This window comes from Oncorhynchus clarkii, chromosome 3 (assembly GCF_045791955.1).
Source record: "Oncorhynchus clarkii lewisi isolate Uvic-CL-2024 chromosome 3, UVic_Ocla_1.0, whole genome shotgun sequence".
In the NCBI taxonomy this organism is placed as follows: domain Eukaryota; kingdom Metazoa; phylum Chordata; class Actinopteri; order Salmoniformes; family Salmonidae; genus Oncorhynchus; species Oncorhynchus clarkii.
In genome coordinates, this window is record NC_092149.1 from 28,604,626 (window position 1) to 28,619,909 (window position 15,284).

Sequence of the window (15,284 nt, forward strand, 5' to 3'; positions counted from 1 at the left end):
AAAAGACTGGATGTTAATGCCTGGAACATAATGTACTTGCAACCTGGCCCGGTTAATAAGGGCACTATAATATTTGCGTGGAGTGGATGTTTAATTGTACAGCCACTTGTTTTCTGCTGGTCATAGCTATACAAAACAGTAGTTTCTTTCAGAACTCTGACACTATCCAATGTGGATATCAAAATCCTGTATCGGCATGCTTGCAGCATTCAAATGTTTACATTAAATTGCAAAGATTCCTAAAATGAAAACAACTGCTTGATAAACCTATGCTGTTAGGGTTGCATTTCATTTGTTTTAAAGTATATATACAGACCTATACACTAGGGTCAGCAGACTATTTTACATGACAATGGTAGTTACTTGTGAGGGCCCATATGCCGGTTGTTGCACATTTGCCAAATGTGGTGTCAAACATCTCAGTGACAGTACACTGTAACATGCAGTACACAGAGGACTACACACCTGAGTAGGGTTGTGTGTGTGTGTGTGTGTGTGTGTGTGTGTGTGTGTGTGTGTGTGTGTTGAGGGTTATTAAAATTCAGTAAACTTAAAATAAATGAAAGCAGTTATGGATTGCGTTTACAAAAAAATCCATCTCAACCATGTATTGAATTGGAATTGTTTGAAGATTTGACATTTCATCACAACTATTATGATGATTATTGTGATATCAAGTAGCTCAATACTAAACGTATAAGATCCTTAATCCTGTGGAATTTGGCAATAGAATTTTCCAGTCCTGGATCTGAGTTATCAGTAAATCTGCTAACCGCTTCAAATTAGGGCAAGTATGTCTTGTGATATACTGTCAGTGATTTTTTGGTGAGTCTTCCACCTTCTCTTTCTTATATGCCAACAGATTCATGAAGATGGACAGAAATAGAACAAAACTGTTGTTTTCTGTTTGTTTTCAATGTAAACTTTTATTACTAATCCATGACAGGACACAGTTTGTTTTTCATACAAAGGCACGTGGTTCATTCAGTGCAATCTAGCATTACATAATACACACTAGATTGCATAACACAAACAACATCGGTTGCTTAAAAATATCTGAATAGACATTTCATCTCGGTGCAAAACAAAACAAGAAACAAATAATTATTTAATCATTTCAGCGACCACAATTTGTTGATTATATGCGGATAGACTGGTTTTAGCCTTCCCTGAAGTGACTTTTAGTTACGGATTAAAAATGTTTTTCAATTTCAAGCTTATCCAGGCAGATGTAATAATATAGCATTGTGATGCTCAAGATGATCAAAATAATACATTTACAAAATCAGACCAAGATAGTCTCCTTCAACTCAATTGCACAAGCGCTGAATAGATTGTTAAAATGAATATTTAAAAGATTTGCATACATTATCAATTGGAATAAAAATTTGCCACTTCCTGAAAATTTATATAAAACAAACTAGTCTATGATAGTGCTTGCATTATTGCATTTGCTTGCATGTGTATTGTGTGTGTGTGTGTGTATCTGTGCGATAATGTCAAGGACAGGAAATGAAGGAAGTCTTTGAATTCTCTGTATTTATCATGTCTTACTCTAAAGTACCTTGTATTACGCTGACGTGGTTTGCTAGGGAAAGCCAGGCTACTGCATTCAAAGCCTACTTGGAAAGCTTAAGTGGTTTAGAATGTTCTGTCCGTGCAGCCTAGCTTACTCCTTATAAACCGCACTGCTGATCAAACAGAGCTCTGCCATCAAGAATATTAGATGTGTAATTCCTACACTGATTTGCGTTGGCAGAGGCTTAGGGCCAGCATATTCAACTCTGTTATTGAAAAATTCAAACTAAAATGTCTCTCCACAATTTGTTTTATAAATCAAATGTGTTATGTTCATCTGTAATGTCTAACTTTCTCTCTAACGTTCACTCTTTCCCTCTTTCACACACACGCACGCACGCACGCACACACACACACGCACGCACGCACGCAAGCACGCACGCACGCACGCACACACATACACACACACACACACACACACATGCACACACACACACACACACACACACACACACACACACAACAACAACCTACATGGTAAGAGAAAACTGAACAAACAGTGTAATATTTCATGAGATTGTTCGCCCAAAAATAATTCAGTTGAAGGCTTGCCCAATATATTTGGTAGCAGGCCAAAAACAGTTGCATAGAGTATAAAGACAACAGCTCTCCCATTCGCCTCTGTGTCATATGACACACGGAGCCGTCCAATCGCAGTGCAGTATTCTTCACTGCTGCCGTGGGTCTCACATTCATGTGTCTGTCAGTCAGAGCAACTAGTAAACAATAAAATATAAACACAAAAATGGGCAAAAATTCTAACCCATTTGATCTAGGTAGGTCTATGTTATTTATATAGCTTGTTATACAACATTCCCATGAAACACCATGGACTCTATTCATACATTGTTATTTACTTTAAATTAAAGTAGTAGTAGTAGTAGTAGTAAAGTGCTCTATGCTATTATAGAAATGTTTGCACCTAAGAATCTGTATTGCAAGGAAAATTTCCTCACATGTAACACACACTGAGTGTACAAAACATTTAAGGACACCTTCCTACTATTGAGTTGCAGCCTCAATTCGTCGGGGCATGGACTCTACAAGGTGTTGAAAAGCAGGGATGCTGGCCCATGTTGACTCCAATACTTCCCACCGTTGTGTCAAGTTGGCTGGATGTCCTTTGGCTGGTGGACCGTTCTTGATACACACGGGGAACTGTTGAGCGTGAAAAACCCTGCAGTGTTGCAGTTCTTGACACAAACCAGTGTGTCTGGCACCTACTACCATACCCCGTTCAAAGGCACTTACATTTTTGTGTCTTGCCCATTCACCCTCTGAATGGCACACACACAATCCATGTCTCAATTATCTCAAGGCTTAAAAATCCTTCTTTAACCTGTCTCCTCCCCTTCATCTACACTGATTGAAGTGGATTTAACAAGTGACATCATTAAGGGATCATAGCTTTCACCTGGATTCACCTGGTCATTCTATGTCATGGAAAGAGCAGATGTTCTTAAAGTTTTGGACACTCAGTGTAGATGTTATTGAGGCTGCAAGCAAATACTGTAGGTACACAGCACATGTCATGTTTCTCATTCATAGCACAGTGTATCCAAGAATCAGTACTTCTCTGTTCATCTTGGATCCTGAGATATTTGCTCTTGTTTTCCATGCCACCACCCCACTTTCTTATTGGCTTAATGAAAGGAAAGAAAACAAATCCTGATTGGCCCTTGTTGGATAACTAAACTCAGGCCAGAGGTCCAACCACATGTCAGAGGCAGCTAAAGTGCTCTGATGCTCAAATGTTGTGGCACAAGTCGGAGTGTAGTGGACAAACATTGTTGTAATGGGCCTGTTCCATTGCAAATACTAGGGATGGGTTGGTAGTTTGTGGGCAACTTCTCTTCTCCCAATGGATTACTGCTCGCTGTCATTTCTGCCCTCTTCCAGTGTTCTGGACCATTATTTGCCTGGAGGAAAAAAATATAGTATGTTAGAAGCAGGGGTTGGGATCCAAATTATTTTCCAATCATTCCGAACTGAACCCCTATATTTATTGTTCTTGCTATGGAACGTGCAGGCTACATGTTTAATTGGTCAGAGATGATGCAACTGAATTTTCACAGGTGGGGAGAGAGCGAGAGAAATGGGTGAACATGGAGGAGCATGGTTTGAAGCGCTGAGCATCATGACATAAATGGGGATTGTGTATAGGCTATTACTAGCATCAGAACTTCACTGAATTGCAGAATTATATACTAGACATTAGGGATTTTTTGGAACAAAAAATAACATTATTAACCAGTTTTCAAGATTTGAAAATAGCGCTTCTGTTCCGTTCCTTGACATGTTTTGTTATTTTCTGGTTTTCGGTTCTGTTCCCTGAACCGGTTCCAACCACTGGTTAAAACATCACGATAAATAAAACAAACTCACAATAAAGCCAATACATTATGTGTTAAAATCTTTTCTAGTGAACGGAAAGTCTCTTTCATATAGCAAAAACCATCAGGGAGTTTCTGACAAGTGGCCTTAGGTGCGCCTGGTCTGGTTTTAGCTGAGGTAAGCCTGGGCTCTGTGTGCCGGGCGCAGACTGCCAGCTTGCCAAGGGGATTGAGGGTGAAGTTGAAAGCCACTGTTGGGAGCCTGGTACACTACTGGGCCATAATGCAAAGAGGAAGCATGTGACACACCCTAAGCTGTAGGAGCTGAGACTGAGGGACTTCTGAGAGCTGGGGGCCCTTTTATTTTAGAGCCACTCAGACAAGCAACTTAAAATCTTACCCAAGGGTCATAGAGTATATAGAGAACCATGGCTAACCAGTTTGCGGTTTTCTGGGTTGGGTAGAGCCAGCATGCTAACTAGCTAGCATCATGTTAGCCATATTAGCTATTAGCTAGAATTATGTTAGCCATATTAGCTTTTAGCCAGAATCATGTTAGCCATGCCAGCTAGCATCTTGATAGCAGTTTAAACTGTACTGTATGTCAATGGGCTAACTACAAGTCAAGGAAGGACATTTCTAATTAAACGTAAAATGAGACAGAAGTGGAGTCACAAAAGGGGTTTAGGGTATTGGTGTCGGTTTGAGTTATTGGGAATCATGGTCTTGTTTTTGTTGAGTGGCCTACGGTGAATGAGCTAGTTAATGGTAAATTTACAACCCCAGCATGTGGGCCAATAAAACCAGGGGGACAGGGGGACATAGAGGACGATGAGAATGATTGTGAGAGGAGGAGAGAAAGAGAAAGAGGGGGAGAGAGTAGAGTGGAGGACTCTGGTAATTAAGAGTCTAAGGGAGTGTGAGAGGGGGCACACACTGCTCAGAGCAAACTTTGTGCACGGAATCCTCACTCTTATTTATGCACCCTGTCTATTCTCCCTCCCTTCTACCCTTTATCTTCTGCCTGGCCTTTCCTCTCTCTCCATTCACTTGTCTCTCCCTCTGAATGAATAGTCACAGCGCTATGGTGTCCCCCCCACCAACACCCCCACCCTACACCCCTTATACTCCCCCTCTAGCTCAGTCTTGAATAGGGAGTCGAATTGAGCAAACAGTCAGCCTGTCAGCTCAATAGGAGGTCTGGCCGTGAACTTCAAGTCCTTCCCAGGCCCCCAGCGTCACATTGGGGAGAGAGGCAGGGAGTGGGGAGGGAGGTTTGGGGTTGGGAGGCTGTGGGGAGACAGGAGGGAGGGGGTGAGTGGGAGCCACAGACACAGCCAGACTTTAGGGGGCCCCTACGTGCCAATATTGGGGGGACCTCTGCCTTCCACAAAAGTTCCCAAGACTGGAGCTTTTGCTGGAGGTATGGGGGAGGGTGCTCCAGGTCCCAGCTGCCTCCCCCCACCCTCTAGTCTAGGCAGGAGGGGTGTGTGCAGACGGGACAGTGTCTGCCCCCTGCCCAAACTCCAGCCCTCCAGACCCGCACACTCAGACGCAAGCTGCTGACTGTGCCCACCCACCCCCTCGACTCGCCTCGCTCCCAGCCCGCACAGGCCACACATCATCTCATTACCCAACGCCAGCCACTCCACTGTCTACTGTTTGTATTGTTTTGGGCTCTGCATAATTTACACAGTAAATTGAGAATGGCCGTGGCCCCTGCTCAATCTACCACCTGTTTACAGAGACTGCCCGTGATTAGTGGGTTTTCATTAAATTAGACACTGTTACTATTAAGGTTCTCATGCGATGTTTTGTTAGACTGGCTCCCCAACATAGAAACTTAGACAAAAACAACTTTAATTAAAAACTGCTACCAGCTAATGGTCCGATGAAGCTCCAATGTGAATGTTGTGGTTTTGTCATGATTTTCTTCTCTCTCCACATTTGGCTTAATCAGACGCTATAATTTATTTTAATAACCTTAATAAATTCATTATGTCTAGTCCTAACAGCAATGTGTCTGTAGACCTCATGCAGCGGAATACCTTGGCGGGATTGGCGACGAGACAGACTTAATAGCACTCTAGTGTTTCACCGTCCATATGCATGGGTAGTACCTCAGTAGCCTATCCATTAGCAATTCTCTGGCACTGTACAGTATCTTAGCCATAGCACTGTCTCGACCTCCAGTACGCAGACACAAACAAAGGGAGTTCTCTCCGTGAGGCACGGACAATGGCACACATTGTTTACCGGCTGCCTTATTTAATAGGACCCAGCCGACTCTAATTGGTGTTTTGGTTATTAAGCGGTTTTTAAACTTGCAGCTCTCTGCTCGGAATAAAGGAGTCGCTACAACAAGCTTGCTTAGGAGAACAATACACGACTTGTCTCAGCACCAGCTCCCCCAACACCTCACCCACCAACACAAAGACAGCTTTCCGCTACTGAGACCCCGCTATCATACTCTCATTCGGCCTCTGCCTCTCTCACTCCCTCTCTCTGTCCCTCAGCCACACTCACTCTCTCCTGGTCCCTTTCGCTATGTGTTGGTGTTGTACTGCAGTGTCTGTCTGAGTAGCATATTCACTGACTCGTGGACGTCACAGTTCTGTCCTTTAAAGAGATGCTCTGAGCTGCTTTTAGAATGTTTTACTAAACAGTCATTAGCGTAAATCTATACATGTCAGGAAATCAGGATAATTAATTACAAAAAAGGAATGATAAGACTTGATAAAAATAAATATTGCAAAAAGCGTACTCTGTCTTTGATTACTAATGATAATAAGAATAGTGATGATATAATATAGCCCTAGCTAATATTTGTTAATAGTCTCTGGGTGTAACTATCTTATATAATATGCTAAATGTGGAACATTTATGTCTCAGTTATTCTGACCAGGGAATACGGCCCGCGTATTTCAACCAAAATGGCAGCCGCCGCCATGTCGGGCGTGTGTGAAGAGGATGGCACAACAATTCCCAAACGGGAAGAAAACTGGGCTGTTCAGAGCACAGATGCCCACTGAATGCCTGAGAGAGAGCAAGAGCGAGGAGGGATTTAATGCAAGCACACACACACAAAAACCCCAGCCTTCCTCCCCCCTCCATCAACGCGTCTCGTGATTTCTGCAATTAGCAAACACATCTAAGGTGCTTAAAGGCAAGGCCAGCCTGGCAGAGGGAGGGAGCGAGAGAGAAGGGAGGGTCCGGAGGAGGAGGAAAGGATGGGGTGATGGTGGTGGTGTTATGGAGGCGTGATGCAGCATGGCGGGCGCAGGGCTGTTGTTGTTACCTGCTCTCTCTGGTCCTCACTTCCATTTCATGCCAGCGAGCGTCGTCCTAAGATGGTGGCGTGGGCTGCGTCTCACGGTACAGGAGAATGGGGAAGGCAGCTGAGGATGAAGCGAGGGAGGGGAGAAGGGGAGAGGAGATATGGAGGAGAGGGAGTCAGAGTCAACAGCAACCTCTCCTCCTCTCCCTGTTTTTCAGCCTCATTTTGCCAGCATTCTGTCATGGTGGTGTTGGTAGTCTGCACAAAAAATAAGAATAGGGAAAAATATGAGGCAAAAAGAGAAAATGTGAGTATGCAGTTTAACCAGCCGAGATACACATACATGCATGTGTACGTATACACACGCACCCACACACACACCTTTTCATGTCTTTTCTCATGGTACAGTCTGCCCCTGAGCATGCAAATGACTTTCATTATGCAAATGCGTGCAAATCAGATCCAACCATCTGAGAATCAAGACTGGGAAGAAAAAAAATTGACACAGAGATTGAATGAAAGAATGAAAGAGAAAAAGAACAGGGGGGAAATCCTTTTGAGTGGCAGGAGGCGGTAAGTTAGGTAAATGGTATGTGGAGGAACAACAGTGGCCCCAATTGGACAAACAAGATTACCTTTTGTATTATAAAGATGTCTTGTCTTTTTTCTGACTGCACTATATTTTAACATCATACTTGATATCACACAAGTTTCATATGAAGTTAAGTTCAGACTCACATCATCTGCAATAGTAAGAAAAGAGATTGCTCCAGCTAACGCAGGCTTTTCAGCCATTCCACAATAAATGTCTTTACTTTCATTCAAGGACGCAACAAGAACTTGAGCTCTGTTATGGAATAAACACATGAATTTCACATGTGATCACGTGATCTGTGGTGAAGTTAATGTGATAATGTGAAGCTACACATGTGAAAACATTTGAGCACGCGCGAAAACATGATCTCGTGAAAGAAATGTGACATGGGGATGCAACATTTTTTACATTTTTTAAAATGTTTTCACAATGTGAAACTGCTTATTTCACATGTTGCTTTTACTGCAAATCACGTGAGGTGAAAACTTTATTCTCCACACATGTGAAAAGGTGGTGTTAACATGTGAACTCTAAATGTAATACATGTGAACATAATGTTTCACGTGAACAACTAATCTCACGTGTCTCTTTTCATGTTTTTTTTGTAAGGGAATTTATGAAATAATATTGGAGTTTTAAGGTAAGTGGTACGCTGTTCAGATAAAATAGTGTAATACTGTATATTTAATCGATATGATTACATTTGATCACTTAGGGACGCACCTTGGATTTAAAATCACACTCTCTATATTTGGAGTACGCTGATCTTTCTGCTGTGTCACAAAGTCTGTAGTATTCTCAGAAGTCCTCCACAGATTAATTACCTACAATGCATCTCTGCAATTAGCTCAAGAGTGCCATCTACGCTGCTATTTTAGTTCTAAATTAATCTGACTATTATCTCATCATTGATTTCCTTTACTTATTTCATCAATTTGGGGGTTTTCTATATAGTTGACAATATGTTGGTGGGGCATATTATTTACTTACTCCTGAATCACAATGATAAATATAATAGTTATTATTGAGTGTTTGTTTTTTTTAACAAAGCTGAGATTTACTTTGAAGTCCAAAGTATAGGAATAGAGGTAAAATCAGTTATTGGCACAGACATGGTGGCGTAGCAGGAAGATCATACGTAATGCCTTGAACCAAGAGGTTGTGAGTTCATATCCCAGGGGAGGACACAAATAAATAAACAATGTAATCATGTGTGTAAAATATGTAAATTGAAAACATTGTGACTGTGGGACATTTTGTTTGCAGGGCATGGCCTATGTAATCATGTGAAATATCCCAAAATGTACTGTAAATCCTACCAAAACCACATGAAAGGTTATGTGATCATGTGAAAATATAATCTAATACAGTGGTAGAAAGGCTGTGACCTAGAAGGAGATTGTTGTCTAAAATATGCAATTGGAGTCACAGATGGTTGGCTGTATGGGATCAAATGTTGTGAAACTTCATCATAAGGTTAGGTAGCTAGGTTGATGAAGAGGTTGCTGGAACTATTGTATCAACATGCTAGGTTGATGAAGAGGTTGCTGGAGCTACAGTATCAACATGCTAGGTTGATGAAGAGGTTGCTGGAACTATTGTATCAACATGCTAGGTTGATGAAGAGGTTGCTGGAGCTATTGTATCAACATGCTAAGTTGATGAAAAGGTTGCTGGAGCTACAGTATCAACATGCTAGGTTGATGAAGAGGTTGCTGGAGCTACAGTATCAACATGCTAGGTTGATGAAGAGGTTGCTGGAACTATTGTATCAACATGCTAGGTTGATGAAGAGGTTGCTGGAGCTACAGTATCAACATGCTAGGTTGATGAAGAGGTTGCTGGAGCTACAGTATCAACATGCTAGGTTGATGAAGAGGTTGCTGGAGCTACAGTATCAACATGCTAGGTTGATGAAGAGGTTGCTGGAGCTACAGTATCAACATGCTAGGTTGATGAAGAGGTTGCTGGAGCTACAGTATCAACATGCTAGGTTGATGAAGAGGTTGCTGGAGCTACAGTATCAACATGCTAGGTTGATGAAGAGGTTGCTGGAGCTATTGTATCAACATGCTAGGTTGATGATGAGGTTGCTGGAGCTATTGTATCAACATGCTAGGTTGATGGAGAGGTTGCTGGAGCTACAGTATCAACATGCTAGGTTGATGAAGAGGTTGCTGGAACTACAGTATCAACATGCTAGGTTGATGAAGAGGTTGCTGGAGCTACAGTATCAACATGCTAGGTTGATGAAGAGGTTGCTGGAGCTACAGTATCAACATGCTAGGTTGATGAAGAGGTTGCTGGAGCTACAGTATCAACATGCTAGGTTGATGAAGAGGTTGCTGTAGCTATTGTATCAACATGCTAGGTTGATGATGAGGTTGCTGGAGCTATTGTATCAACATGCTAGGTTGATGGAGAGGTTGCTGGAACTATTGTATCAACATGCTAGGTTGAGGAAGAGGTTGCTGGAGATATTATATCAACATGCTAGGTTGATGAAGAGGTTGCTGCAGCTAGAGGTTGCTGGAGCTATTGTATCAACATGCTAAGTTGATGAAAAGGTTGCTGGAGCTATTGTATCAACATGCTAGGTTGATTAAGAGGTTGCTGGAGCTATTGTATCAACATGCTAGGTTGATTAAGAGGTTGCTGGAGCTATTGTATCAACATGCTAGGTTGATTAAGAGGTTGCTGGAGCTATTGTATCAACATGCTAGGTTGATTAAGAGGTTGCTGGAGCTATTGTATCAACATGCTAGGTTGATTAAGAGGTTGCTGGAGCTATTGTATCAACATGCTAGGTTGATTAAGAGGTTGCTGGAGCTATTGTATCAACATTCTAGGTTGATGAATAGGTTGCTGGAGCTATTATGTTAGCCTTTGCATTATTTTAGCACTAAATAGTCAAGCATATTGCAGTGGTGCTTTTCCATGTCATTCTCCGGCCAAGCTACACATGCAAGTAGCCCAAGAGCTACAAACTAACTCCACCAATCTGGGTTGGAATCTACTAACTAGCTACCAGCCTAGCCTATACATGACATTTGGTGAACCAACGAAGAGCGCAGACTAATCGGGGAGGAGAGAGCTGCTATCTATTTTCACTCTCAGGCTAGAGGAAGGAGGCAGCTTTTGTTTCAGGGTGCCAGTAGGGAGGCACTATTTTGTAGGCTGTAATGGGGGAGTAGGGATAGGGGTGAAGGGAAGATCCTTGGAGTATGAGAGAGTAGGTTAGGAGGAAGGGAAGGGCAGTAGTAGAGGGGGTGGGGTACCACTATCTGGCAAACCTATCCTAATTGGCACTTGACATTTTTCTGCCATTGGCACTAAAGTGGGCCGGCGAATGGGTTCCATTATGAAGCCTCTGATATTAACAGCTCAGGGAACAATGAAATTGTGTGCTTACTCTGGACTCGTAGGTGTGTGAGCGAGAACAAGACAATGTCTGCCATAGCAGCTTCGGTCTGAACACCCCCTTCACATGACGTTCTGACAAGTCATTTCACCAGAATGGCCTTCTGTGGACTGAGGCTCTGTCAGGCTCTGTCCAAAAGCTTTGTTCAAGACTGAAATAGTTTGTTTCAGTTTGTGCAATATTTGCCAAACTTCTGAAAATGTAATATTTATCTTATTGTTGATAGGCTCTTTTTCCTAACTGTTAAAATATACAGAAAATTATTAGCTTTTTTCAAACAATGCATCCTATGTTAAAGCATTACCAGTTGAGCACATTGTTCTAAATGCTAGAATGTACAGTGTTCTGAAATCCTTCTGATATTTCCCTATTTGGATTGTTTACCCTTCACTAGCTCCCTGGGGCAACAGTGGAAGGAGATCTAAACATAACTCCTGTCTTCCTTTGGAGACTTCTTGGCAAATCAATGATGAATTGTAGCAAAACTGAGAAGCATTTTCAAAGACTGAGAAATGATAAGAGACTGATCTTGGACAGCTAGGCCAAACAAACTCCCAGCACTAACTTCCAAGAGGAAACATATAAAGCAGATTGTCAAAGGCCGTAAAGCAGTTCCATCTTTATCTCCACACAAGTCGAAACTGTCAGGGAAGAAACAGAACAACGGGTCCAACAATAGCACCCAACTCCGGTGTGGTCCGAACCAAGTCAAAGTACACCTGTTACTGCTAAGTTACCAAACTTGATCTCCTTTGTCTGGGTGGGTCCATTGACTTCTGTAAACGCCTGAAATACATTAATTTCTCTGTGAGCGACAGGGAGGCGGGGGCCACTTTAGAAATGGCAACGTCTGCCCCTCTGTACCAGCCCAACAGTGAAGCCATTTTCCAAACTCTGTTGGTGTGTTCTGTTGAGAGAAAAGGAGGCAGATAAAAGGGGTAAGAATCACTGGGCCTTTTTCAGAAACCTGTCTGGCTGTTAGGACCCGGAGGTGCTGAAATGGTGGTAAAGGAGCCCATTGTCTCCCTGTGACAAGTGGACTAGCTCTATTGACTGTAAAGTCTAATGGTGTGGGGCCGTCAGGGCCCGGCCACAATGCCTGCTTTTCTACTTGACACTTGGAGTCTAAATCTGCTTGCCTAGTGCCTGAAAGCTAAGACAAATCCACCAAACCCTCTCTCTGCCTCCCTTCCTTTCTCCTCTCCCTCCCTCCATCCTTTCTCTTTATCCCCCTCTCTCTTTCCCTGCCTCCACTCCAGACAGGGCTACAGTAGAGTCCTGGAGGTTTTGTGGAACTCCTGTTTTTGTGCCATTTTCAGGCAGGCAGTGCTAAGGCCGTCTTTCCTCTGGGGTAGGGTTGCAAAATTCCAGGAACTTTCAATGAATTCCCTGGTGTTCCAGAACTCCTGGTTTTGCAACTGTACTCTAGGGTCCCTAGTGTGGACTGTTATTGATATGACTGTGCCACACACATTTATCCTCCTTATCGCCACAAACAAAACAGCTGCACCAGTGCACACATCTTCATGGGCATCTGTTACTGACATCATATCATCGTTTCTTCAAATAGTATTCATGCTTATCGTACAAACCGTAGCTAATTGGAGAAAAAAAAATGTTTTTACTGCCTGAAAAAGAAATACAAACTGATGTCAGAAAGCTAATCTAACTTTGCTGAAATCTCTACCTAGAAATGTTGTCATTCAATCAAATTTGACTTGCATAACACTTTGTAAAAAGCCAATTTGTCACATGAACAGCCACAATGGCATGTATATAAAACCACAGATAACAGCCAAGAACAGTCATTGGGGCCTTGTTCCAGTTCCCCTGGATTATTTTGTTGGTAATGACAGTAGCCAGGGAAAACAGACAAAGAGCCAGGTACCACTGTGCCACCGGAGGTGGTGACATCACCACCTGTCACTTCCTGTCAAGGCCCTCGTCTCTCTCGCTCCCTCGCTGAGCCCTGAGCTCAAATGTCACACTCAGCACCTGCAATGCAGCAGGCAGGGACCGCTGCACAACCCGCTAAGATTGACATTGTGAGTGTTGTTGCTATACAAACGCTCCAACAGGCGTTTCAGTCTAGTCCAACGTGCCATATTGGAGTCAACATTGTGTTTGTTATCAAAGCAGAATTCAAATGTATAAATTTAGCTGAGTACATGTGATTGAAACCCGGTTTAGGCCATTGATCACCAGATGAATAACATGTTTTTCAAACATACTGGTGCTATAGTATACAATTTACTCTCCAATTTCTCTGTAATGTCTTGAAGCTATGGAAGGCTGATTTGGCCGAAAGACAGAAAAATCATACTAGAAGCCTCACTCGACATGATTCTTTTTCTAGTTGAAAAGAAATCAACATCATTGCCTTGATGGCTGATTGAAGGTGTGAAGATCTGATTGACCAATTACTCCCCACTATGGGCTGAGGCCCGGATTGTTCCGTCTCTCATGGCTCTGTCACTGGGGCAGTTTCTGGTTGATTGCCCTCGGACCACTCCTCCACAGAGCCGTACACAGTGGCATTCAACAAGATCCATCAGGCCTTTCCACATGGTAGCACCTCATGCAATGGAGGCTTCGCCATTGGCACATTCACAACCAAGCCAACTGTCACCTCAAATCAAACACCCAAACAAAAGCAAAATCAAACACCTTCCCACATGAAAGAAAGAGGGGGAGAAATCAAATAAACAACCGTCTAGCTTAACAAAACTGGCCTCAAACAAATCTGTCTATTCGACTATGTGCTGGCAGGGGACATGATCATGAGATTAATTTAAAAAGTCCATTGTAAACTTCCACAATCCAAATAACGTATGACATTAGATGCTATAATCAGCAACCATACTTTCTATTCATTTCACCTGTTTTCCAACAGCCTTAACTAAAAACCCATCAGCCGAGTACAGAATTGCTACAGTGATAGGATGGTGTTACTTGCAGCTACTGACTGGCCAATTTGTTAAGCATTTCGACAAAGTCCGCAGTCAGCACCATTCAGGTTGGTGTTGGTTCTTTGGGACCCGCCCACCACTGCTGGCCATGTGATCGTAAAGATAAGCTGCTGCATGCAGCCCCACACAGAGGGATCGGGGGATTATTAGATTACAAGTGATCCTGTTGGACCAACCGGGCTGCGAGGGACCAATGCCATCGGCCATGTGCAAATATGAGGAAATATGTGTATGGCATTGTGTATAACTCATTATTTTTAGAGATCAATCTCAAAGCGATCAGGATTTCCCAACTCTACGGCTCAGGGGAAAATCTCAATGCCTCAAAAATGTGAATACTCAAAGACGTACATTTATAAGAAACTCAACAAATACTCAAACTCTCAAATCTACTGTTAAAATTCTCAAAGGCAATTGTGATATATTTGACGCAATAACAGAGACAGATAGTTGTAATTGTCAAGCTGAGCTAAAAAGACACACATGTACACATACACACATAAACCTGTGTAATTGGATGACATCACACGACTTACTTGACTTTTTCTTCTGCTTCCGTGTCCTATGATGTCAGCCATTTTCGTTGCTTGTTTTGCTGTGATTGGTAGAATGGGGTGGTGCAGCATGGGGGATATGTGTTGGGGATCTTGGTGCCTTTCAGGAGCGTAATGGGATTCTTGTTACTTTCGGTTATCTAGCTTTATGAAGAATGTACACCACTCATACAGCTAGATAACCAAAGATAACAACCAACCCCTAAGGCTGCCCATCCTCTTGTGCCACAGGTGATATGCATTGGCCAGATTCTGACCTATAATCAGGAAAAAGACGGTATAAACAATCAGAAAAATTAAGACTTGAATTTCCCTTTTAAAATTTAAGAGCACCCTAAGTAAACTTTAGCAGTTCTATAGAGAGGTCTGGTCACATTCATGCAGAACCTAAAATGTAAGAAATGCTGATTATTTTAAATTAATCAACTTTAATCAAATGTGTACTTAACAGTTCACAAAATACCAGAACCTCCTGACCCTCTACTTAAAGTACTCATCAGCAATTGGCCTGCCAACATTTCCCTGCCAATCCACCCTCACTGTTCTGCTGTTACAAA

At 42.5% G+C, this 15,284-nt stretch overlaps 1 long non-coding RNA gene across 1 annotated transcript; it reads right to left on the reverse strand.

Moving 5' to 3' along the window:
- Positions 1-917: 917 nt before the first annotated feature.
- LOC139392484 (uncharacterized) lies at positions 918-14,842 on the reverse strand. Its single transcript, XR_011629695.1, has 3 exons — positions 14,710-14,842; positions 7,210-7,446; positions 918-3,497 (listed from the first exon to the last, which is right to left on the reverse strand). It is a non-coding gene; the product is annotated as an uncharacterized lncRNA (long non-coding RNA).
- Positions 14,843-15,284: the final 442 nt, after the last annotated feature.